Raw genomic sequence first — 26,636 nt, 5'->3', positions numbered from 1 at the left:
CTACATGGGGAAGGGGCAGCCGCAAGCGCTCTTGGCAGCCGCCAAGTGGGTCAGCCCTCGAACAAACAGAGAGCCCAGCTGAACCGCTCGGGGCTCCACATAAAAGACCTGCAGAGAAGATAGAAATGGAATGAACAGAGCTGACATGATTCTCTATTCTACATGACATACAATTATATCTGTTCGACACCATATTTCTATGGGAATGTTCTGTAATGTATGGTCCTAACTCTATGGCATGGTGACAATAGAAGAGTATGCTATAGCACATACAGCATGGAACTAGGCTAGTTACAGTAAATAAACTCTGTCCCAGAGAGTTGATCTGCAGCAGCACAGAGAGAGGAGAGCCAGGGGTCGCAGCAGGACAGGAGTGGTAGCTAGCTAGCCAACAGGCAGATGTCCCTGTATTTACCCTCAGGTCTCACCTGGGCCATCAGCCCATAGGAGATAAAATAGGGCTGATTAGGCCCTGTCAAACACATGGGCCCAGAGACATGCCTGCCACCTACTCCCCACTCAAACACAGCTTCAGCTAAAGCAAAGAGAGAAGAGAGAGCAAGCTAAAGAGGCTGCAGTCAGCAGCAGGCGCCTTCCAGGCACACCGCCCCTAAACAAAGCACTCATCCCACATTTAAACACACATACAGGCAAGCAAGGGAAGCAACTACTTTGGGGCTTCTTCAAAACGGAGTATCTCTGAGCATGCACAAGTAGTAATTTGACAATGTGTGGCTACACTTGTCCTGTTCATTGGTTGAAAGTGGCAGTTCAAAGTAGGAAACACATGCTTGTGTGTGGGATCCCTGGCCAATTAGCATACCAGTTACAATTTTCATTTTTCTAAACTTAGTCAGGCCTCCTTTCCATAATTTGGTGTATTTTTCTCGAAACCAGAATGCTAATCTCCAGCCATGGAGCCACCCTGAATGAAGAAGGTATACGTTAGGAAGGCCCACGTCTTTAAGTACAGGGGTGCAGCTGTCCCCACAGTAGCTTCACCAAAGCATAAACATTAAAATCTCATCCAACCAGATGCCTGAGACAGTTGATACCCCTGGGGGCACCCCTCTGTGTTTTGGACAACCGTCTCCCCGTCCATTACACAACAGAGGATCTTACCAGTGAGAAACAGGTCTCTTTGAAACAGCACCACAATTCCCATTCTGCTCAACAAGCTTAGATGATCAGTGGCTCATGACTAGGGTTCCAAAATTCCGGTAACATTCAATAAAATCCTGGTTGGAGGGTTCCCAAAATCAGGAATGAATAAGCAGGAAATCCAGTACCCTCCAACCAGGATTTCTGGAAAACCAGGGAATTTATTGAAAGTTCCATGAATTTTGCAACCCTACTCACAACACTAGTAGGAACTAGGACTGGTCTAATCTGTAGTCCTTGCCAAGGAATAAAAGGGTTTATTTGTGTGTGTGGATGGCTGTATGCTGGCTCCCAGCAGCTCCCTGATGCAGTGGCATTCCCTGATCCCCAGCCCTAGGCTTAATGGACATTCCCCCAGTATGAGAAAGCACTGCAGGGGGAGAGAGATTAGGGGGGGGCGAGAGAGAGAGAAAAAAAAGCATCAGGCTGCCCCTGGAGAGTCTCCTGCCATCTGTCTCCCCCTTCTCCTCTCTCTACCCCTCCCCTCCCCTGGCTTTCTGAGATTTCAGGCAGATGTGACAATATCCTTCCTGATGGGATGCAACAATGGCGTGGGGCAACAGGTGCGTGTGGAGCCCTGGAGTAGGAGGCAGACACAAGTCTACACACACTCTAATCTGTCCAGCAGCAGGCTGTCACCACCCCGTCCGCCTGCCCGGCCTCTCTCTCTCTCTCTCTCTCTCTCTCTCTCTCTCTCACACACACACACACACTTACACACACACTTGCACACACAGACTTTCATAATAACCTCCTCCTGCCCACCCATTCAACACCTGCTGCTACTGTGCACTCACTAAACAGAAATCTCCCCAACACATACAATTCTTATTAATCCAATTGACAATTCTGTCAATCCAAGATGGCGTAGCAGTCTTGTATGTCTTTGTCTTGTCGTGTCCCTTGTATATATCTTTTTACATCTTTTTCTTCGCATATCTTTATAAAATATTTTCCTAAACCTCAACTTCTAAATACTCTCCTGTAACCCGCCTCACCCAATGTGGCGTGGATCTGTTTTTTTTCCTAAAGTATTTCTATTTACTTCGGATCTGGAATCCGTCAACTGAAGCTAGCCAGCTAACTACCTACCAGCTATCAGTCAGCAAACCATTGCTAGCGGTCATCAGCTAACCTTTAGCTCGGAAAGCTCTCGCCAGTTCGAACAACGTGACTCAAACCAGAGCATAACGGACCTATTATTATAATTTTTTTCCCCATATCCCCGGATTCCTACCGCAAACTCTGAACATTTTCATCTGGATCTTCGCAACTAGCTAACCGCAATCCCGGGTGACTATTCCTGGCTAGCGTTTCCATCCTGGAGCAACCACCAATTAGCCTGAAGCTAGCCCAGCCAGGGTTCCTGTGCTACCACTGAAACCCACTTCTGGGCTACAATATCCGGACCCCTTCTACTGCCGGTACGGGGCACGGAACCCCGCCGATCCTCTACGACTTGAATACCGACATAATCTGCCCGAGGATTCCAACAGGCCCCTCAGGCGCGACGTCCGCTGAAGGCCCATTCTGCTAACCGCTGCCTACTAGCTACCTAGAGCTACTTGGAACCCTACGAATTCCACGACTGGTCTATCGATGTCACCGCACAAAGAGGCAAAAACAGACTTACCCCCATCACAACGTCCCCCAAAGGCTAACTTGCTAGCCCCGGTCTGTTAACTGCTAGCTTGCCCCGATCTGCTAACTGCTAGCTTGCCTGCCCCGGTCTGCTAACTGCTAGCCCCGGTCTGCCAACTGCTTGGTTGCTAACCCGGTCTGCTAACTGCTAGCTTGCCAGCCCCAGTCTGCTAACTGCTAGCTTGTTTAGCCCGGCCTACTAACTGTTAGCTTGTTAGCATTGGCCTGCTAACTGTCTGAATCGCCGTGTCCCCAGTCAGCCCAACCACTCTCTGGACCCATATGTTCACTTGGCTACGCATGCCTCTCTCTAATATCAATATTCCTCGTCCATTACTGTCCTGGTTAGTGATTACTGTCTTATTTCACTGTAGAGCCTCTAGCCCTGCTCAATATGCCTTAACCAACCATGTTGTTCCACCTCCTACATAGGCGATGACATCACCTGGTTTAAACGTCTCTTGAGACTATATCTCTCTCATCATTACTCAATGCCTAGGTTTACCTCCAATGTACTCACATCCTACCTTACCTTTGTCTGTACACTATGCCTTGAATCTATGCTATCGTGCCCAGAAACCTGCTCCTTTTACTCTCTGTTCCGAACGTGCTAGACGGCCAGTTTGTATAGCCTTTAGCCGTACCCTTATCCTACTTCTCCTCTGTTCCTCTGGTGATGTGGAGGTTAATCCAGGTCCTGCAGTGCCTAGCTCCACTCCCACTCCCCAGGTGCTCTCATTTGTTGACTTCTGTAACCGTAAAAGCCTTGGTTTCATGCACGTTAACATTAGAAGCCTACTCCCTAAGTTTGTTTTACTCACTGCTTTAGCACTCTCTGCCAACCCGGATGTCTTAGCCGTGTCTGAAACCTGGCTTAGGAAAACCACCAAAAACCCTGAAATCTCCATCGCTAACTATAACATTTTCCGCCAAGATAGAACTGCCAAAGGGGGCGGTGTTGCAATCTAATGCAAAGATAGCCTGCAGAGTTCTGTATTACTATCCAAGTCTGTACCCAAACAATTCGAGATTCTACTTCTAAAAATTCACCTTTCCAGAAACAAGTCTCTCACTGTTGCCGCTTGCTATAGACCTCCCTCTGCCCCTAGCTGTGCCCTCGATACCATATGTGAATTGATTGCCCCCCATCTATCTTCTGAGCTCGTGCTACTAGGTGACCTAAACTGGGACATGCTTAACACCCCAGCCATCCTACAATCTAAGCTTGATGCCCTCAATCTCACACAAATGATCAATGAACCTACCAGGTACAACCCCAAATCCGTAAGCACAGGCACCCTCATAGATGTCATCCTAACTAACTCGCCCTCCAAATACACCTCTGCTGTTTTCAATCAAGATCTCAGCGATCACTGCCTCATTGCCTGCATCCATAATGGGTCTGCGACCAAACGACCACCCCCTCATCACTGTCAAACGCACTTCTGCGAGCAGGCCTTTCTAATTGACCTGGCCGGGGTATCCTGGAATGACATTGACCTCATCCCGTCAGTAGATGATGCCTGGCTATTCTTTAAAAGTGCCTTCCTCACCATCCCACTCAAAAAAAATTAACTAGGAATAGATATAGTCCTTGGTTCACTCCAGAAGTGTCTGCCCTTGACCAGCACAAAAACATCCTGTGGCGTTCTGCATTAGCATCGAATAGCCCCCGTGATATGCAACTTTTCAGGGAAGTTAGGAACAAATATAAACAGGCAGTTAGAAAAGCTAAGGCTAGCTTTTTCAAACAGAAATTTGCATCCTGTAGTACTAACTCAAAAAACTTCTGGGACACTGTAAAGTCCATGGAGAATAAGAGCACCTCCTCCCAGCTGCCCACTGCTCTGAGGCTAGGAAACACTGTTACCACCGATAAATCCACTATAATTGAGAATTTCAATAAGCATTTCTCTACGGCTGGACATGCTTTCCCCCTGGCTACCCCGGTCAACTGCCCGGCACCCTCCACAGCAACCCGCCAAAGCCCACCATTTCTCCTTCACCCAAATCCAGATAGCTGATGTTCTGAAAGAGCTGCAAAATCTGGACCCATACAAATCAGCCGGGCTAGACAATCTGGACCCTCTTTTTCTAAAATTATCTGCCGAAATTGTTGCAACCCCTATTACTAGCCTGTTCAACCTCTCTTTCGTATCGTCTGAGATTCCCAAAGATTGGAAAGCTGCCGCGGTCATCCCCCTCTTCAAAGGGGGTGACACTCTAGACCCAAACTGCTACAGACCTATATCTATCCTACCCTGTCTTTCTAAGGTCTTCGAAAGCCAAGTTAACAAACAGATTACCAACCATTTCGAATCCCACCGTACCTTCTCCGCTATGCAATCTGGTTTCAGAGCTGGTCATGGGTGCACCTCAGCCACGCTCAAGGTCCTAAACGACATCATAACCGCCATCGATAAGAGACATTACTGTGCAGCCGTATTCATCGACCTGGCCAAGGCTTTCGACTCTGTCAATCACCACATTCTTATTGGCAGACTCGACAGCCTTGGTTTCTCAAATGATTGCCTCGCCTGGTTTACCAACTAAACCAGGCCTGGTATACATAGCTGACTTTGAAATATGTATAAATGCCTGGAATATTTACATTTTGGAGAATTTATACAATGGGATTGTAATGCCCTGGCCATAGAGAGGAGTTTTTGGTTCTCTATTTTGGTTAGGCCAGGGTGTTACATGGGTGGGCGTTCTATGTTTATTTTTCTATGTTGGTTTGTTTCTTTGGTTTGGCCGTGTGTGGCTCTCAATCAGGAACAGCTGTAGATCGTTGTTGCTGATTGGGAGTCATACATAGGCAGCCTGTTTTTCCTTTGGGGTTTGTGGGTAGATATTTTCTGTTTAGTGTTTTGCACCTGACAGAACTGTTTGGCTGTCGGTTTCTTGCTTTTTGTGTTTAAAGTGTTCGATCTTTTAATAGATTCATGATGAGCACTAACCACGCTGCGCCTTGGTCCCCTACTTCCACAGACGACGGTCGTTACAGGGATAAAATTATGTATAGTTACCCTAGGTATAAAATAGTAAAGAATGTCTACTTCTCAGAAAGTATCAAACTGTCAAGAGGAGTAAAACAAGGCTGTCCACTATCGGCATATCTATTTATTGTGGCCATCGAAATGTTAGCTATTAAAATCAGATCCAACAATAATATCAAGGGGCTAGAAATCCAGGGCTTAAAAATAAAGGTGACATTGTACGCTGATGATTCATGTTGTTTTCTTTTAAATCCACAATTTGGATCCCTCCACAGCCTCATCGAGGGTCTAGATAACTTTTTCTAACCTCTCTGGATTACAACCAAATTATGATAAATGTACTACATTACGTATCAGTAAAAATATATTTTACATTACTGTGTAGTTTACCAATAAAATGGTCTGACGGTGAAGTGGAGATACTCGGTATTCATACTCCGAAAGAAAGAAATGATCTCATTACAATACATTTGAATAGAAAGTTAGCAAAAATAGATAAGATCTTGCTACCATGGAAAGGAAAATACCTCTCTATTTGTGGAAAAATCATCCTGATTAAAAATGTTGTCATATCCCAGTTTACATACAGTATTTGCTTATGGCCCTGCCTTCACATAATCACTTGTTTTTTAAATGATATGAGCAAGATTTTTTTTTATTTGGAACGGCAAGCCAGAATTTCTTTTACGGGCCTATTTATATAATGAATATGAATTCGGAGGGCAGAAATTATAATATATTAAAGCACTGGACCTCACACTAAATGCTTAAGTCATACCAAAGCTATACTTAAATCTGAACTGGTTCTCTAGCAGATTAGTAAGAATGTCTCACCTCGTGTTCAAGAATGGCCTTTTTTCAGATGATAACCTCTCACTTTCAGTTATTTGAAAATTAAATAATCTCCAAAATATTGCTATTTTTAAAACATGCCATAGAAATGTGGTTGCAATTGTTAGCTATTAATCCACCAGAAAAGACTGGACAAATATTACAACAAATATTATGGTTAAACTCAAATATACTAATTGGTAAAAAAATATGTATAAAAAACAACAACGGTATAATCTTTGGAAAATGTATTATAAATATGACTGGTGGCGTTATGTCACACATGCAGCCAACAAAAATATATGAAATTGTCTGCTCTATCCAAAATTACAACCAACTTATTGCAGCATTACCGCAAAAATGGAAGAGGCAAGTGGAAGGGGGAGAAAGTAAGGAACTTGTCTATCAGCCTGCATTAAAGACCATAACTGGTCTATTAAAGAAAATTGTGATAAATAAAATAGTATATCAGTTTAATTTAAAGACCAACAAATTGACAGCTGTGCCATATATATTGCAAAATAGTTGGGAAGAGATTTTCAATGTACCAATTCCATGGCACATGGTTTATGAACTGATACGCAAAACAACGCCAGATTCAAAACTTAGAATTTTTCCATTTTAATTATTATACAAAATTCTTGCAACCAATAGAATGTTATATATAAGGAGGATACAACCTTCCCATCTCTGCAGATTTTGCTGCGAAGAGACAGAATCATTTGATTATTTGTTTTGGTACTGTCCATATGTAGCCTGTTTTTGGTCACAGGTTCAGGAATGGCTGAAGAATTGCAACATTTAGCTGGAGCTAACTCTGAAAATAGCAGTGCTGGGTGATTTGAAAGTCATAGTCAATCGATCAGTAATATAATAATACTCTTAGCAAAAATGTTTATCTTTAATTTACAATCTGTAGAAACTATGAGAATAGAAAGGTTCAGAACTTTTGTGAAACATCACAGCACAGTTGAAAAATATATGGCAAATAGAAATCAAAACTGGATGGTGTTCAGAGATAGATGGGAGGGGTTGAGGAGAGCTGAAGGGTGGAACTAAAAATAACACACAAAAAACAAGATAACTAATGTAAAATATAGATTGTCCGTAAACTATATATAGGTTCAGAACTTTGTGAAACATCACAGCACAGTTGAAAAATATATGGCAAAAATAAATAAAAACTGGATGGTCTTCAGAGATAGATGTAAGGGGTTGAGGGTAGCAGAAGGATGGGACAAAAAAAAGATAACTAATGTCAAATATACTGTGTCCATAAAATGTCTATAGTATGTATAAGTTGGAAGTGGAAGCCTAAGTGTTGTTGTGCATTAGTTTACTCCAATTAGGGGAGGGGTGGTAGGGTTAGGGGAAAATAATAAAGGAAAATATATATAATATATATATAAATATCTATTTAAAATAATATATATATATATATTTACAAAAAATATATATGGGGGATTGGAAATGACGCAAACAAATACATTATTAGAAGCCACAATCTGAAATATTAAAGCTGATCTACTCTAAAACAAACAACACAACAAAAACATGCAGTGATTTGGCAAGACCAGAGAAACTGACTGACGCGAGCTTTAGGGGGGACGCTGGGAGGATGCTATGGAAGCACCGTAAATCAGGATGTGGCTTTCTAGATGTCTCCCACCAGGCTCTAATTTGTCGCTGCTATCATCCATTATATCTACCGTAGGGAGCCGCTATCAACCCGGGCCCAGGAAAACCGCCGGCCACTCTGGGCGGCTGGGGCAGAAATAGCAGGCGTAGTAGGGTTTAAAGTAGGGTGGGGAGGTGCAAATAGCCACTGTGGTCAATGTCGGGGACAGCTTGGAGTCCGTCGCCAGAGCATCACTCTCAGGTTCAGACCACAGTTAGAGCAGTTTGAGCAGGAATGTTGCAATGCGCCCCAAAATTATCCCCTCTCAGCAGTTTCTGCTGCTGCATCTTCTTGCATATTGAGAAAGAGTCAAATGAGTTTCATCTGTGGGACTTACTATATTGTGGAAAAATGGCTTCTTGACTATTCTCCCAGCACCGTTCTCTTGTTGTTGTCCTGGGTGTGGTTGCATTTGGGGAGGTAGCATTCTCCTGTCATCCACCAAACCCAGATTTGTCTGTCGGACTTCCATATGGTGAAGTGTGATTCATCACTCCAGAAAATGTTAAACTTGGATGAGTAAGATAAAGATGCAGTGCCTATACCAGAAAGACTACGATGCGTTCCGAAAAGCTTTCCAAAAGCTTTCCAACTATCTTCAGTTTTTCCACAAAATGAAGGTTAATCAATCAATCAATCAAATGTATTTATAAAGCCCTTCTTACATCAGCTGATGTCACAAAGTGCTGTACAGAAACCCAGCCTAAAGCAATGCAGAAGCACGGTGGCTAGGAAAAACTCCCTAGAAAGGCCAGAACCTAGGAAGAAACCTAGAAAGGAACCAGGCTATGAGGGGTGGCCAGTCCTCTTCTGGCTGTGCCGGATGGAGATTATAACAGAACATGGCCAAGATGTTCAAATGTTCATAGATGACCAGCAGGGTCAAATAATAATAATCACAGTGGTTGTGGGCGCAACAGGTCAGCATTTGCTACACAAATAATTTATAAGAAAATGTACAACTACATAAGTAACAGGTCGTTATATCTGACACTTTCCCAAATATGATATAACCACTTTATGAAGCTTCTATAAACCCCATATAACGGGTTTATGTCAGATACACTAGTGTATCTCACTCACCCTTGCATAGGATATGTACTGACGCAGATAACTTGGCTGAGATATGCATCTATGTCTTCCAAGGAGAGGTGGCCCACATAAAAACAAGCATGAGAAGTGTTCCAATCTAAGGGTAATGGAAACAAGGTCTCGTATAAAAAAATGAACGTCCAACATTGAGAAATCCCTGAGAAAACATGAACTGTGCATTATGCATAGAGCACCCTAAGTGCAGCAGTAGACATAACTATTGTTCCTTCGCAGACACTGACAAACTACCTTACCAAAAGTATGTGGACACCTGCTTGAACATCTCATTCCAAAATCATGGGCATTAATATGGAGTTGGTCCCCCTTTGCTGCTATAACAGCCTCCACTCTTCTGGGAAGGCATTCCACTAGGTGTTGGAACATTGCTGGAGGGATTTGCTTCCATTCAGCCACCAGAGCATTAGTAAGGTTGGGCACTGATGTTGGGCGATCAGGCCTGGCTCGCAGTCGGCGTTCCAATTCATCCCAAAGGTGTTCGATGGGGTTGAGATCAGGGTTCTGTTCAGGCCAGTCAAGTTCTTCCAGACCGATCTCGACAAACTATTTCTGTATGGACCTCGCTTTGTGCACGGGGGTATTGTCATGCTTAAAAAAGAAAGGGCCCTCCCCAAACTGTTGCCACAAAGTTGGAAGCACAGAATTGTATAGAATATCATTGTATGCAGTAGCGTTAAGATTACCCTTCATTGGAACTAAGGGGCCAAGATCGAACAATGAAAATCAGCCCGACCATTATCCCATCTCCACCAAACTTTACAGTTGGCACTATGCATTTGTGGCAGGTAGCGTTCTCCTATCACCTGCCAAACCCAGATTTGTCCCTCGGACTTCCACATGGTGAAGTGTGATTCATCCCTCCAGAGAACGCGTTTCCACTGCTCCAGATTCCAATGGCGGTGAGCTTTACACCACTCCAGCCAATGCTTGGCATTGCACATCTTAGGCTGTGTCTAGCTGCTCGGCCATGGCAACCCATTTCATGAAGCTCCCGACAAACAGTTATTGTGCTGACGTTGCTTACAGAGGCAGTTTGGAACTCAGTCCTGAGTCTTGCAACCGAGGACAGACGATTCTTTTAGCTTGTGTGGCCTAACTTCGTGGCTGAGCCATTGTTGCTCCTAGACGTTTCCACTTCACAATAACAGCACATACAGTTGACCGGGGCAGCTCTAGCAGGGCAGAAATTTGACGGACTGACTTGTTAGAAAGGTGGCATCCTATGATGGTGCCACGTTCAAAGTCACTGAGCTCTTCAGTAAGGCCAATGTTTGTCTATGGAGAGTGCATGGCTGTGTGCTCGATGTTATACACCTGTCAGCAATGGAAATAGCTGAAAGAGCCGAATCCATTAATTTGAAGGGGTGTCCACATACTTTTGTGTATATTCTGTAGCTTCATTGTCTAGAGAGAACCACAGAGAAAAGGAGCTATTGAGTTTCAGTCAGAGCATCAGGGGTAAATTACCTCAAATCAAATCCAAATATTATTTGTCACATGCTCCGAATACAACTGGTGTAGACTTTACCGTGAAATGCTTTCTTACGAGCCCTTAACCAACAATGCAGATCAATGTGGAGCTATATACAGGGAATACCAGTACCAGATCAATGTGGAGCAATATGCAGGGAGTACCAGTACCAGATCAATGTGGAGCAATATACAGGGAGTACCAGTACCAGATCAATGTGGAGCAATATACAGGGAGTACCAGTACCAGATCAATGTGGAGCTATATACAGGGAGTACCAGTACCAGATCAATGTGGAGCTATATACAGGGAGTACCAGTACCAGACCAATGTGGAGCTATATACAGGGAGTACCAGTGCCAGACCAATGTGGAGCTATATACAGGGAGTACCAGTGCCATATCAATGAGGTACGAGGTATTTGAGGTAGATATGTACATGAAGGCAGGGTAAAGTGACTAGGGATCAGGATAGATATTAATAAGGTATTTGAGGTAGATATGTACATGAAGGCAGGGTAAAGTGACTAGGCATCAGGATAGATAATAATAAGGTATTTGAGGTAGATATGTACATGAAGGCAGTGTAAAGTGACTAGGCATCAGGTTAGATAATAATAAGGTATTTGAGGTAGATATGTACATGAAGGCAGTGTAAAGTGACTAGGCATCAGGAAAGATAATAATAAGATTAAAATAAAGAACAGAGTAGCAGCAGAAAATGATGAGTGTAAAAGTGTGTGTGTAATGTGTATGTGTTTGTGTTGTGTCGGTATGCGTGTGTGTGCTATGTTTGTAGCATATGTGAATGTGTGAGGGTTTTGTGTGGGAGTGACAGTGTGTGTGAGTGAGTGTGTATATAAAGTCCAGTGAGTGTGTGTAGGGTCAGTGCAAGATAGAGTCAGTGCAGATAGTTTGGGTACCATAAATTGGCTATTTAGCAGTTTGGCTATTTACAGTGCCTTGCAAAAGTATTCATCCCCCTTGGCGTTTGTCCTATTTTGTTGCATTACAACCTGTGATTTAAATAGATTTTTTATTTGGATTTCATGTAATGGACATACACAAAATAGTCCAAATTGGTGAAGTGAAATGAAAAAAATGACTTGTTTCAAAGAATTCAAAAAAATATAAAATGGAAAAGTGGTGCATACATATGTATTCAGCCCCTTTGCTATGAAGCCCCTAAATATGATCTGGTGCAACCAATTACCTTCAAAGGTCACATAATTAGTTAAATAAAGTCTATCTGTGTGCAATCTAAGTGTCACATGATCTGTCACATGATCTCAGTATATATACACCTGTTCTGAAAGGCCCCAGAGTCTGCAACACCACAAAGCAAGGGGCATCACCAAGAAAGCGGCACCATGAAGACCAATTAGCTCTCCAAACAGGTCAGGGACAAAGTTGTGGAGACGTACAGATCAGGGTTGGGTTAAAAAATATATCTGAAACTTTGAACATCCCACGGAGCACCATTAAATCCATTATTAAAAAATGGAAAGAATATGGCACCACAACAAACCTGCCAAGAGAGGGCCGCCCACCAAAACTCACGGACCAGGCAAGGAGGCATTAATCAGAGAGGCAACAAAGATACCAAAGATAACCCTGAAGGAGCTGCAAAGCTCCACAGTGGAGATTGGAGTATCTGTCCATAGGACCACTTTAAGCCGTACACTCCACAGACCTGGGCTTTACGGAAGTGTTGCCAGAAAAAAGCCATTGCTTAAATAAAAATATAAGCAAACACATTTGGTGTTCACCAAAAGGCATGTGGGAGACTCCCCAAACATATTGAAGAAGGTTCTCTGGTCAGATGAGACTAAAATGTAGCTTTTTAGCCATCAAGGAAAACGTTGTGTCTGGCGCAAATCCAACACCTCTCTGCACGAGAACACCATCCCCACAGTGAAGCATGGAGGTGGCAGCATCATGCTGTGGGGATGTTTTTCATCGGCAGTGACTGGGATACTGGTCAGAATTGAAGGAATGACGCAGGGGAATTCTTGAGGGAAACCTGTTTCAGTCTTTCAGAGATTTGAGACTGGGACGGAGGTTCACTTTCCAGCAGGACAATGACCCTAAGCATACTGCTAAAGCAACACTTGAGTGGTTTAAGGGTAAAAATTTAAATGTCTTGGAATGGCCTAGTCAAAGCCCAGGCCAATTGAGAATCTGTGGTATGACTTAAAGATTGCTGTACACCAGCAGGAACCCATCCAACTTGGAGCTGGAGCAGTTTTGCCTTGAAAAATGGGCAAAGATCCCATTGGCTAGATATGCCAAGCTTATAGAGACATACCCTAAGAGACTTGCAGCTGTAATTGCTGCAAAAGGTGGCTCTACAAAGTATTGACTTTGGGGGGGTGAAAAGTTATGCCTGTTTGCCGGACAGTAGAGTAAACTGTCTATGGCTTGGGTGGGTGGTCTTAAGCAATTTTTCGGGCCTTCCTCTGACACCACCTGATATAGATTTTCTGGACGGCAGGGAGCTCGGCCCCAGTGAGGTACTGGCACCACCCTCTGTAGCGCTTTGCGATCAAGGGCGGTGCATTTTCCATACCAAGCGGTGATGACTGTGCAGGTGTGTGGACCATGTTAAGTCCTTAATGATGTGGTTGCCAAGGAACTTAAGCTCTCGACCCGCTCCACAACAGCCCTGTCGATGTGGATGGAAACTTGCTCTCCCCTCTTTCTCCTATAGCACACGATCAGCTCCTTGGTCTTACTGACTTTGAGGGAGAGGTTGTTGTCCTTGCACCACATTGCTAAGTCTCTGACCTCCTCCCTTTAGACTGACTCATCGGCATTGGTGATCAGGCCTACCACTGTGGTGTTGTCAGCAAAATTGATGATGGTGTTAGGGTCGTGCTTGGCCACAAAGTCGTGGGTGAACAGGGGGACTAAGCACACACCCCTGAGGGGCCCTGTGTTGAGGGTCAGCGTGGCAGAGGTGTTGTTGCCTACCCTCACTACCCTGGGCTGGCCCCGCCAGGAAGTCCAGGATCTAGTTGCAGAGTGAGGGTGTTCAGTCCCAGGGTCCCTGAGCTTGGAGGGGACTATGGTGTTGAACTCTGAGCTGTAGTCTATGAACAGCATTCTAACATAGTTATTTCCCCTCTTGTCCAGGTAGGAGAGTTCAGTGTAAAATGTAGTTGAGATTGAGTCCTCTGTGGATCTGTTGGGGCGATAGGCAAATTGGAGTGGGTCTCTAGGACGATGGTGTTGATTCCAGTTGAAGCTCGCATCTGCTACAAGACCATGGTGCTTGCCTACGGAGCTGTGAGGGAAACGGCACCTCCGTACCTTCAGAGTCTCTTCAGTCCCTACACCCAAAGAAGGGCACTGCGTTCATCCACCTCTGGCCTGCTCGCCTCCCTACCTCTGCGGAAGCACAGTTCTCGCTCAGCCCAGTCAAAACTGTTCGCTGCTCTGGCACCCCAATGGTGGAACAAGCTCCCTCACGACGCCAGGACAGCGGAGTCAATCACCACCTTCCGGAGACACCTGAAACCCCACCTCTTTAAGGAATACCTGGGATAGGATAAAGTAATCCTTCTAACCCCCCCCCCCCCCCCAAAAAAAAAGATATAGATGTACTATTGTAAAGTGGTTGTTCCACTGGATATCATAAGGTGAATGCACCAATTTGTAAGTCGCTCTGGATAAGAGCGCCTGCTAAATGACGTAAATGTAATGTGAGCCATGACCAGCTTTTCAAAGCACTTCATAATTACAGATGTGAGCCCTACAGGGCGATAGCCATTTTGGCAGGTTAGTTTGGAGCTCTTGGAAACAGGGACAATCGTGGTCAGCTTAAAACATGTTGGGATTACAGACTGGGACAAGGAGAGATTGAAAATGTTTGAGTATGCGTCCTGGTATTCCGTCTACTCCAGCCATGTGATTGTTAACTTGTTTAAAGGTTTAGCTCACATTGGCCATGGTGACCAAGATCACACAGTCATCTGGAAAAACAGGAGGTTTAATGCAAGGCATAGTGCTATATTCCTTGGAATGAGAATAAAAAGCATTTAGATCATTTGGGAATTCTGCCTCGCTAAGCAACTTATGGCTGGGTTTCCCTTTGTATTCCGTTATTGTCTGCAACCCTGCCACATCTGCAACTGTACATAGCCCATCTGTAAATAGCCCATCCAATCTACCTACCTCAACCCCATATTGTTTTTATTTATTTTTTTGCTCTTTTGTACACCAGTATTTCTATTTGCACATCATCATCTGCACATCATTCACTCCAGTGTTAATTTGATACATTTTAATTACTTCGCTACTATGGCCTATTTATTGCCTTACCTCCTCACGCTATTTGCACACACTGTATATAGACTTTTTTCTATTGAGTTATTGACTGTACGTTTGTTTATTCCATGTGTAACTCTGTGTTGTTTGTGTCGCACTGCTTTGCTTTATCTTGGCCAGGTCGCAATTGTAAATGAGAACTTGTTCTCAACTGGCCTACCTGGTAAAATAAAGGTGAAATATTTTTTTTTTAAATAAACATACAATGAGCATCGGAACACTGAACGAGAGACCTCGGTTTATCAGTTTATTGTTTTTGTAAAGTTGTGACAGTGTGATTTTATATACTTTTTATTTTAATTTTGGATCCCGCGGCACAGTTGGGCTCAGTTACTGTGAACTCTACTATCTGTCCCGGGTTCCCGCAGATTCCATGTAAAGAGAGAAACACGGAAACCCAGCTAGCCTAGCTGGCAGTCTCAAATGGAGGTCGCTATTGAACGTTTTCAACGCTGCAGGAGCTCTGTTAACTTTGCTTTATTCCGGACAATGTGGACCGCTCTGACTTTCAATGTAGCAACTGCTTGCTTGCAGAGGACTATAGGGGCGAAGTGGCTACTCTTAGAAAACAAGTAGCGAACCTACACAAGCTACTGGGGAATCCATGGCCGCCTAGTTTTTCCTTTTTCTTCTACCCCAGTAGCCGGACGCCGCTCTGGTCTGGTGGAAGTGTCGCAGGAATCCCTCCCCGAAAGGGTCTCCCCTTCCCTGGTGAATGGAGCTCGTAGGATGCTCCTGGATGACTTGGCGGATGTTCCTGTTCTCGACCCAACCAACCAGCCTAGGCAATATGTCAGGATGGAGGTAGGACGGGTTTTATGTCACTCCGCGTTAAAGTCTCTGCCCACCAGAAACACTGCCTCTGGGTGAGCGGTTAGTTGTTTGTTTATAGCCTGATTCGTTAAGTGCCAGAGTGGTGTTGGCTTGTGAAGGGATGTAGACAGCTGTGATAATTACAGATGAGATGGTCTGCAGCTTACCATGAGGTATTCTATATAAGGTGAGCAAAAGCTTGAGATTTCCTTCACACTTGAAGCAGCACACCAGTTGTTATTTATGAAAAAAGACACTCCACGTCCTTTTGACTTCCCCGAAGCCACAGTACGATCCTGCCGCTGCATGGAGAATCCACCGAGAACTATGTGCATAGCATCATCATCCAGCCATGTTTCAGTAAGACATAATATATATATATATATTTTTTTTATATATATTTTTTTATTTAATTAAATTTTTTATTGGGGTGGATCAGCTTAATATTGCGGAAAGAATATTTCTTCCATCAATGTAATTGTCTGCATCCTTTCCAATCCCCCATATATTTTTGGGGTAAATACACTGCTCAAAAAATAAAGGGAACACTTAAAAAACACAATGTAACTCCAAGTCAATCACACTTCTGTGAAATCAAACTGTCCACTTAGGAAGCAACACTGATTGACAATAAATTTCACATGCTGTTGTGCAAATGGAATAGACAACAGGTGGAAATTATAGGCAATTAGCAAGACACCCCCAATAAAGGAGTGGTTCTGCAGGTGGTGACCACAGACCACTTCTCAGTTCCTATGCTTCCTGGCTGATGTTTTGGTCACTTTTGAATGCTGGCGGTGCTTTCACTCTAGTGGTAGCACGAGACGGAGTCTACAACCCACACAAGTGGCTCAGGTAGTGCAGCTCATCCAGGATGGCACATCAATGCGAGCTGTGGCAAGAAGGTTTGCTGTGTCTGTCAGCGTAGTGTCCAGAGCATGGAGGCGCTACCAGGAGACAGGCCAGTACATCAGGAGACGTGGAGGAGGCCGTAGGAGGGCAACATCTCAGCAGCAGGACCGCTACCTCCGCCTTTGTGCAAGGGGGAGCAGGAGGAGCACTGCCAGAGCCCCGCAAAATGACCTCCAGCAGGCCACAAATGTGCATGTGTCTGCTCAAACGGTCAAAAACAGACTCCATGAGGGTGGTATGAGGGCCCGACGTCCACAGGTGGGGGTTGTGCTTACAGCCCAACACCGTGCAGGACGTTTGGCATTTGCCAGAGAACACCAAGATTGGCAAATTCGCCACTGGCGCCCTGTGCTCTTCACAGATGAAAGCAGGTTCACACTGAGCACATGTGACAGACGTGACAGAGTCTGGAGACGCCGTGGAGAACGTTCTGCTGCCTGCAACATCCTCCAGCATGACCGGTTTGGCGGTGGGTCAGTCATGGTGTGGGGTGGCATTTCTTAGACAATGCTAGACCTCATGTGGCTGGAGTGTGTCAGCAGTTCCTGCAAGAGGAAGGCATTGATGCTATGGACTGGCCCACCCGTTCCCCAGACCTGAATCCAATTGAGCACATCTGGGACATCATGTCTCGCTCCATCCACCAACGCCACGTTGCACCACAGACTGTCCAGGAGTTGGCGGATGCTTTAGTCCAGGTCTGGGAGGAGATCCCTCAGGAGACCATCTGCCACCTCATCAGGAGCATGCCCAGGCGTTGTAGGGAGGTCAAACAGGCACGTGGAGGCCACACACACTACTGAGCCTCATTTTGACTTGTTTTAAGGACATTACATCAAAGTTGGATCAGCCTGTAGTGTGGTTTTCCACTTTAATTTTGAGTGTGACTCCAAATCCAGACCTCCATGGGTTGATAAATTGGATTTTCATTGATTATTTTTGTGTGATTTTGTTGTCAGCACATTCAACTTTGTAAAGAAACAAGTATTTAATAAGATTATTTCATTCATTAAGATCTAGGATGTGTTATTTTAGTGTTCCCTTTATTTTTTTGAGCAGTGTATATATATCCATACACGCATGCATACATATATATACATACACGCATGCATACATATATATACATACACATACCTGTAACGTTCGTCGTTATAGAGGGACCAAGGCGCAGCGGAGGTTTGGTTCATCATCATTTTTATTAGAATGGTGAACCAGCAAAACAATAAACGATACCACGAACGAACAGCTTCACAGGCTACGAATAGCAATGCAAATACAATTCCCCACGAACAGCGTGGGGGAAAATGAACTTAAATGAGATCCCAATCAGAGACAACTAGCGACAGCTGTCTCTGATTGGGAAGACAGAAACCAACATAGAAATACTCCCCAATAGAGCCAACACAAGGCTCCAACGCAAAACAGAAAACAAACACAGGAAAACCACCCAACATAAACCACCCTGACCCAAAACACCTGAGTTCACCCGGTCAGGGCGTGACAGTACCCCCCCCTCAACGGTGCGTACTCCCGGCGCACCAAACTTAAGTCTATTAGGGGGGGGAATCCGGGTGGGCGCCTCACCCTCGGTGGAGGCTCTGGCCCCGGGCGTGTTCTCCCCCCCGCCTCCACCTTAGCCCTACCCCTCTGGCCCGGACTGGACCACTGTGGAGCGGCATGCCCAGGCTCTGGAGCGGAGCCGTCGCCCGGAACAGGATTGGGCACCGGTGGACCGGACCCGGGCCGTGCCGGACTGGGAACACGCACCACTGGTTTGGTGCGGGCAGCAGGGACGGGCCGGACAGGACTGGGGACACGCACCACTGACTTGGTGCGGGGAGCAGGAACGGGCCGGACAGGACTGGGGACACGCACCACTAACCTGGTGCGGGGAGCAGGGACGGGCCGGACAGGACTGGGGACACGCACCACTAACCTGGTGCGGGGAGCAGGGACGGGCCGGACAGGACTGGGGACACGCACCACTAACCTGGTGCGGGGAGCAGGGACGGGCCGGACAGGACTGGGGACACGCACCACTAACCTGGTGCGGGGAGCAGGGACGGGCCGGACAGGACTGGGGACACGCACCACTGACTTGGTGCGGGGAGCAGGGACGGGCCGGACAGGACTGGGGACACGCACCACTAACCTGGTGCGGGGAGCAGGAACGGGCCGGACAGGACTGGGGACACGCACCACTAACCTGGTGCGGGGAGCAGGAACGGGCCGGACAGGACTGGGAACACGCACCTCTGACTTGGTGCGGGGAGCAGGAACGGGCCGGACAGGACTGGGGACACGCACCACTAACCTGGTGCGGGGAGCAGGGACGGGCCGGACAGGACTGGGGACACGCACCACTAACCTGGTGCGGGGAGCAGGGACGGGCCGGACAGGACTGGGGACACGCACCACTAACCTGGTGCGGGGAGCAGGGACGGGCCGGACAGGACTGGGGACACGCACCACTAACCTGGTGCGGGGAGCAGGAACGGGCCAGACAGGACTGTGAACACGTACTGGTGCCCTGAAGCGTGGAGCCGGTTTAGCCACTCGTCCTGGCTGGATGCCCATCCTAGCACGGCATGTGTTGGGCATGTCCACCGGACGTACCGGGCTGTGCGGGCGCACTGGCGACACATCGCGCAACTCCGCTTCCCGTGGCCTGGAGCGGGGAGCAGGGACGGGCCGGACAGGACTGTGGACACGCACCGTGGGCTTGGTGCGGGGAGCAGGGACGGGCCAGACAGGACTGTGAACACGTATAGGTGACCTGTAGCGTGGAGCTGGTTTAGCCACTCGTCCCGGCTGGATTCCCATCTTAGCACGGCATGTGCTGGGTCTGTCCACCGGACGCACTGGGCTGTGCGGGCGCACTGGCGACACAGCGCGCAACTCCGCATACCAGGGCTCCTCCTCCAGATCTTCCCTCTGCAGGTCCTCAATCAACTGCCTCATCCTCGTCTCTTCCTCCGCCGTCATCCCCCACGAGAGCAGTGGTCTGGGCTCTTCCTCTGCCCTACCGGACCACCCCATTAGCCCCCCCCCAAAATTTTCTTGGGGCTGTTTTCCGGGCCTCCTCGACCGCCGCCTGGCTTTTCCTCCTCGACCTGGGAGTCCGTCCGCCAGGGTCCTTTCCCCGACATGATCTCCTCCCAGGTCCAGAACTCCTTTCCCTCGCGAGCCCATCTCTCGCGCTCCTTTTCCTCCCGCTGCTTGGTCCTGGTTCGGTGGGGAATTCTGTAACGTTCGTCGTTATAGAGGGACCAAGGCGCAGCGGAGGTTTGGTTCATCATCATTTTTATTAGAATGGTGAACCAGCAAAACAATAAACGATACCACGAACGAACAGCTTCACAGGCTACGAATAGCAATGCAAATACAATTCCCCACGAACAGCGTGGGGGAAAATGAACTTAAATGAGATCCCAATCAGAGACAACTAGCGACAGCTGTCTCTGATTGGGAAGACAGAAACCAACATAGAAATACTCCCCAATAGAGCCAACACAAGGCTCCAACGCAAAACAGAAAACAAACACAGGAAAACCACCCAACATAAACCACCCTGACCCAAAACACCTGAGTTCACCCGGTCAGGGCGTGACAATACCTATGTAGACATACATACTTTTTTAAAGAACATACATTTATTATTATTCCCCGCAAACCCTACCACCGATCCCCCAATTGGAGTAAACTAATAAACACTTCGGCTTTTACCTTCAATTTATTCATCTTATACACATTTTACAGACACAGTCTATTTTACAATAGTTATTTTTTGTTTGTTTTTAGTCCTTCCTCTATTTCTGATGTCCATCCAGTTTGATTTCTATTTGTAACTGTGCTATAACACAAAAATTCTGAACCTATATACATTTTACAGACCCCGTATGTTTACATTGGTTATCTTGTTATTAGTCCCACCCTTCAGCTCCATTCAACCCCTCCCATCTATCTCTCAACATCATCCGTCTTGGATTTGTATTTGCCATATATTTTTCAACTGTGCTGTGATGCTTCACAAAACAATTGAACCTTTCTATTCTCATAGCTTCTACAGATTGTAATATAAAAATAAACATTTTTGCTAAAATAATGATTACATTATTGATTGATTGACTATGGCTTTTCAAATCACCCAGTATTGCTATCTGCAGCGTTAGTTCTAGGCAAAAGTTGCAATTCTTCAGCCATTCCTGGACCTGTGACCAAAAACGAGCTACATATGGACAATACCAAAATAAATGATCTAATCTCTCTGCCTCCTCACAGCAGAATCTGCAGAGCTGGGAAGATTGTATCCCCCATATATATAACATTCTATTAGTTGCAAGAATTTTGTATAGTAATTTAAATTGAAAAGACATAAGACATAATATATTGCAGTTTTTCAAGTCTCTCTGATAAGAGACTCTCGAACTAAGCTCAACCATCTTATTCTCGAGTGACTGGACATTTGCCAATAGAATGGAGGTTTTCATTCATTCGGTTTTCTCTTTCAATTTTACCAGGATTTTACACCTCGTCTCCCGCGTATACGCCTGCAGTGTTTTGGTAGCCATGGAACAAATGAATATGGTCCTGAGTGAACAGTGGAACAGCTGAGTCGCATTTGAAGTGGAATTCAAGGTAAGTAAGTGTCGATCTGATGTCCAGAAGTGGATGGCGGTCATATGTGATAATTGTATTACCTTTCTGTAAAAAAAATGAAGATAAACATGATACAAGTCACTATATACAGTGAGGGAAAAAAGTATTTGATCCCCGGCTGATTTTGTACGTTTGCCCACTGACAAAGAAATGATCAGTCTATAATTTTAATGGTAGGTTTATTTGAACAGTGAGAGACAGAATAACAACAACAAAAAATCCAGAAAAACGCATGTCAAAAATGTTATAAATTGATTTGCATTTTAATGGGGGAAATAAGTATTTGACCCCCTCTCAATCAGAAAGATTTCTGGCTCCCAGGTGTCTTTTATACAGGTAACGAGCTGAGATTAGGAGCACACTCTTAAAGGGAGTGCTCCCTAATCTCAGCTTGTTACCTGTATAAAAGGTATCTGTCCACAGAAGCAATCAATCAATCAGATTCCAAACTCTCCACCATGGCCAAGACCAAAGAGCTCTCCAAGGATGTCAGGGACAAGATTGTAGACCTACACAAGGCTGGAATGGGCTACAAGACCATCACCAAGCAGCCTGGTGAGAAGGTGACAACAGTTGGTGCGATTATTCGCAAATGGAAGAAACACAAAAGAACTGTCTATCTCCCTCGGCCTGGGGCTCCATGCAAGATCTCACCTCGTGGAGTTGCAATGATCATGAGAACGGTGAGGAATCAGCCCAGAACTACACGGGAGAATCTTGTCAATAATCTCAAGGCAGCTGGGACCATAGTCACCAAGAAAACAATTGGTAACACACTACGCCGTGAAGGACTGAAATCCTGCAGCGCCCGCAAGGTCCCCCTGCTCAAGAAAGCACATATACATGCCCGTCTGAAGTTTGCCAATGAACATCTGAATGTTTCAGAGGACAACTGGGTGAAAGTGTTGTGGTCAGATGAGACCAAAATGGAGCTCTTTGGCATCAACTCAACTCGCCGTGTTTGGAGGAGGAGGAATGCTGCCTATGACCCCAAGAACACCATCCCCACAGTCAAACATGGAGGTGGAAACATTATGCTTTGGGGGTGTTTTTCTGCTAAGGGGACAGGACAACTTCACTGCATCAAAGGGACGATGGACGGGGCCATGCACCGTTAAATCTTGGGTGAGAACCTCCTTCCCTCAGCCAGGGCATTGAAAATGAGTCATGGATGGGTATTCCAGCATGACAATGACCCAAAACACACGGCCAAGGCAACAAAGGAGTGGCTCAAGAAGAAGCACATTAAGGTCCTGGAGTGGCCTAGCCCGTCTCCAGACCCTAATCCAATAGAAAATCTGTGGAGGAAGCTGAAGGTTCGAGGTGCCAAACGTCAGCCTCGAAACCTTAATGACTTGGAGAAGATCTGCAAAGAGAAGTGGGACAAAATCTCTCCTGAGATGTGTGCAAACCTGGTTGCCAACTACAAGAAACGTCTGACCTCTGTGATTGCCAACAAGGGTTTTGCCACCAAGTACTAAGTCATGTTTTGCAGAGGGGTCAAATACTTATTTCCCTCATTAAAATGCTAATCATTTGATAACATTTTTGACATGCATTTTTCTGGATTTTTTTGTTGTTATTCTGTCTCTCACTGTTCAAATAAACCTACAATTAAAATTATAGACTGATCATTTCTTTGTCAGTGGGCAAACGTACAAAATCAGCAGGGGATCAAATACTTTTTTCCCTCACTGTAGCTAAGTTAGGATGGAACTCATAAGATATCGCCCTTCTCCGTCGGCGCCATCTTTCCTACTGTATGTGATAATGCCAGCCCTCATGTCATAATACAGGTCAATAATAAGAGCTAGACCAACGACAACATTGTAAAACCCCAGAGGGGAGACTGCTTCTATGTTGTTCAATCATGATAACACTCTACTGAGACGAGATGCTGAAGTACAGTTGTTTCTAAATAACCAGACAAAAAAACCACTCTACATTATAACATAGTATTTTCCTCACCTGCATGGCAGTGTAGGTCACAAGGCACAGCACAGCCATCAGAGAGCCTTCCAGATGATCATGTTCCACTGAGAATGAATCCAACTCAAATACTGCCAAAAAAGTGGAGATGTGGAGGCATATCGTTTCGGAGTCCTTCACAGACCATAAAACCTTAAAATCTGGTTTTCCACCTTGGCAAGGAAAATATTATTTCAAGGTGAAATCCATCTGCAGCACTTTGCATCAGTATGAAATCACCTATTCCACGTTGCCTAATTAATTCACAGCATACCAGTGGCATCCAGCGGCAAGGGAGATACTACTTTGGGCTCCTTCAGTGGGTTTCCAGGAAAGACAAGCCATTCCCTCACTGTTTGGGCCCGTCCACCACTGCTGAGAAAAGATGCATGATAAATGGCAAGAAATATATCCAAAGATGTACAATGTATTTCTGTGTACTTCATAGTGAAACCTGTTTCATTAAGATGGTGCCTGGTAGTAAAACTGGCAACAAATAACCATGCAATGTTTTAATAACCATGTAATATTCATCATGCCATATGTCATTTTGTGATAACCATGAAATAATCAACATGCCGTATGTCATTTTGTAATAACCACGTAATAATATACAACACATGGATTTGTAGGTAACTGAATGCCGTAGAGGCGTTCTCTGCAAGGTTGAAACACAATTGCCCGTGGAGTGATCTCAGCATCCTCCCTGTCTTCAAGTGTATTACTGCATTCCAGCACAACATCATACAGTACATTGTACACCGTAAAACACTCTGCTCACATGTACTTTTCTTTGTCTGCCTGTAAAGAAAAAACAGGATTCAAAACAAACATAACCATCATATTGTTTGGGCTTTTTATGTTACTAGTTTATTAAACTGAAACAATCTACATCTGTTTCTTCCCTGGAGGATGTAAGGCAGGGTTTCCCAAACTGGGGGACAGGGGTGCACATTTTGGTTTTTGCCCTAGCACCACACAGCTGCTTGAAATAATCAACTAATCATCGAGCTTTGATAATTTGAATCAGCTGTGAAGTGTTAGGGCAAAAAATGAAACGTGCAACTCTTGGGGTCCCGAGGACCGAGTTTGGGAAACGCTGCTGTAAGGACTCAAGCAGCTCTTCTTCAGATACCTCTACGAGGAGAGGTGTCACTAATGTCCCATAGTAGCTTTTGACCGGGAAGTAGATAGTACTGTATTCCTTTGTCCAAAACCTCTCATTCTAGAGGCAGAGAGCTAACACCATGGGTTCCCACTCTGGACAGATTGTTGTTACTGATGAAATCTGCTACAGCATACATTTTCTACCGTTGTGGTGGATGTGGATGTCCTGTAAGCTGCCAGGGCATCACTACGCGACCGCTGCATCTACTGCTCTGGCACCACATCGTTACAAAGGAGACACGCGAGCAGAGGGAGCTGGAGGGCGTGGGACAGTCTCTGGAAATCAGCATGTGGTCATGGTGTCTAGACTCAGCTGACTCACAGACAGATAGGGGACTGAGCCAAAGATTATGAAGTTTGTGTCCTGTCCCAGGATGCCCTACAGTTATGACAGAGGGCAAAGCTGGTGATCTCATAGTCGTCCTCGCGGGCAGAGCACCAGGTTTCCTGGCCTAGAGACTTGAGGGCAAAGCGAGATAAGGTGGCCAGCCCTGAGGGGAGGCAGAACAGCTCCCGGCCAGGCTGTTGATTATGGCACTTTAAATGGTGGAACACCCTGGCAACCTTCTCGTTGACCCTCAATTGCCGTTTCACCAACTCTGCCTGTTTGCCTTCTTCCACTGCCCAGTCAATGTCACGACTTCCGCCGAAGTTGGTGCCTCTCCTTGTTCGGGAGGCGTTCGGCGGTCGTCGTCACCGGCTTTCTAGCTGCCACCGATCTACGTTTCTTTTTCCATTTGTTATGTCTTGATTGTTCACACCTGGTTCCCATTATGTTATGATTATTTCCCTATTTAACCCTCTGGTTCTCATTATGTCTTGTGCGTGATTGTTTCTTGTTTTGTGTTAGTCGGCTGTCTTAGTGTTATTATCCCTGCGTGGATTTTTGGTATATTCTTGTTTCAGAGTAAATGACGTTATTTTGACTCAGTTCTGTGTCCTGCGCCTGACTCCATCCTCACCTCCACACAACTGACTTGTGACCGTCAAAGAAAAACACAAGTCAGATACTGTCACGGGCAGCTAGAACACTTGGAGGATGAGTCAGGCGCAGGAGACTGAGGTCCGTTTGAACAAACTTAATTTAATACTGCCAAGGGGCAAAATCCACATATAAGCACAAAAGTCAAATGACGAGCCCAGCAACCCTAAAGCCTAAACGATACGTAGCAAAATGCAACTACCTTAAATAATTACAACCCCTACCACACGTAACATAAAACAATCCCGCACGAATCCTAACTAAACACAGACGAACTAAATACCCTCCCCACTAATGACAAACACGAAACAGGTGCAACCAAAAACAGACATAACTAACAGACACTGAAACACAGATCGGTGGCAGCTAGTAGGCCGGCGACGACGACCGCCGAGCACCGCCCGACCGAGGAGAGGAGCCACCTTCTGTGGACGTTGTGACAGATACCTGCATTTGTGAAGGCACCCACAAACTCCTCCAGGCAATGCATAAACTCTTTCCACTGGCCACCATACCAGTCCCTCAGACAGGCCATGGCATCCACCACCTGCGTAGGAGTAGTGGTGCTTCTGCCCTGTTGGTGGCTGTTGACATGCTGCATTGCCATCTCCCTGAGGTCCACAGGTTTCTGGACAACATTTCTCCATGAAATACTGCAAGTCTTTTATACCAACTCATACAAATGCAAATGAAATATGTTTTAAGTAGTGGCTAGGAGCAATACAATACACTGGCTCATACCAGTCAATGTATGTCATGTAAGTGAATTAATAACTGACTAAATAGGTATAATGCTCACAGAATATTCCGAAAAATAGTTTCAAAGCGCACTGAGTGTGACTCTCTGGCCATGCTTTTCAGGGAGAAGTATTCTAGCTATTGCAACAGAATGTTTGAACTGTTTAATAATAAGAAC

General features: G+C 45.6%; 1 pseudogene; it reads right to left on the bottom strand.

Moving 5' to 3' along the window:
- Positions 1–26,327, bottom strand: LOC115153639 (constitutive coactivator of peroxisome proliferator-activated receptor gamma-like; annotated as a pseudogene).
- Positions 26,328–26,636: the final 309 nt, after the last annotated feature.

The sequence above is a fragment of the Salmo trutta genome, chromosome 18, assembly GCF_901001165.1.
Source record: "Salmo trutta chromosome 18, fSalTru1.1, whole genome shotgun sequence".
NCBI lineage: Eukaryota > Metazoa > Chordata > Actinopteri > Salmoniformes > Salmonidae > Salmo > Salmo trutta.
The sequence above is the reverse complement of the archived record's forward strand: the minus strand, read 5'-3'. Positions and strand labels throughout refer to the sequence as shown.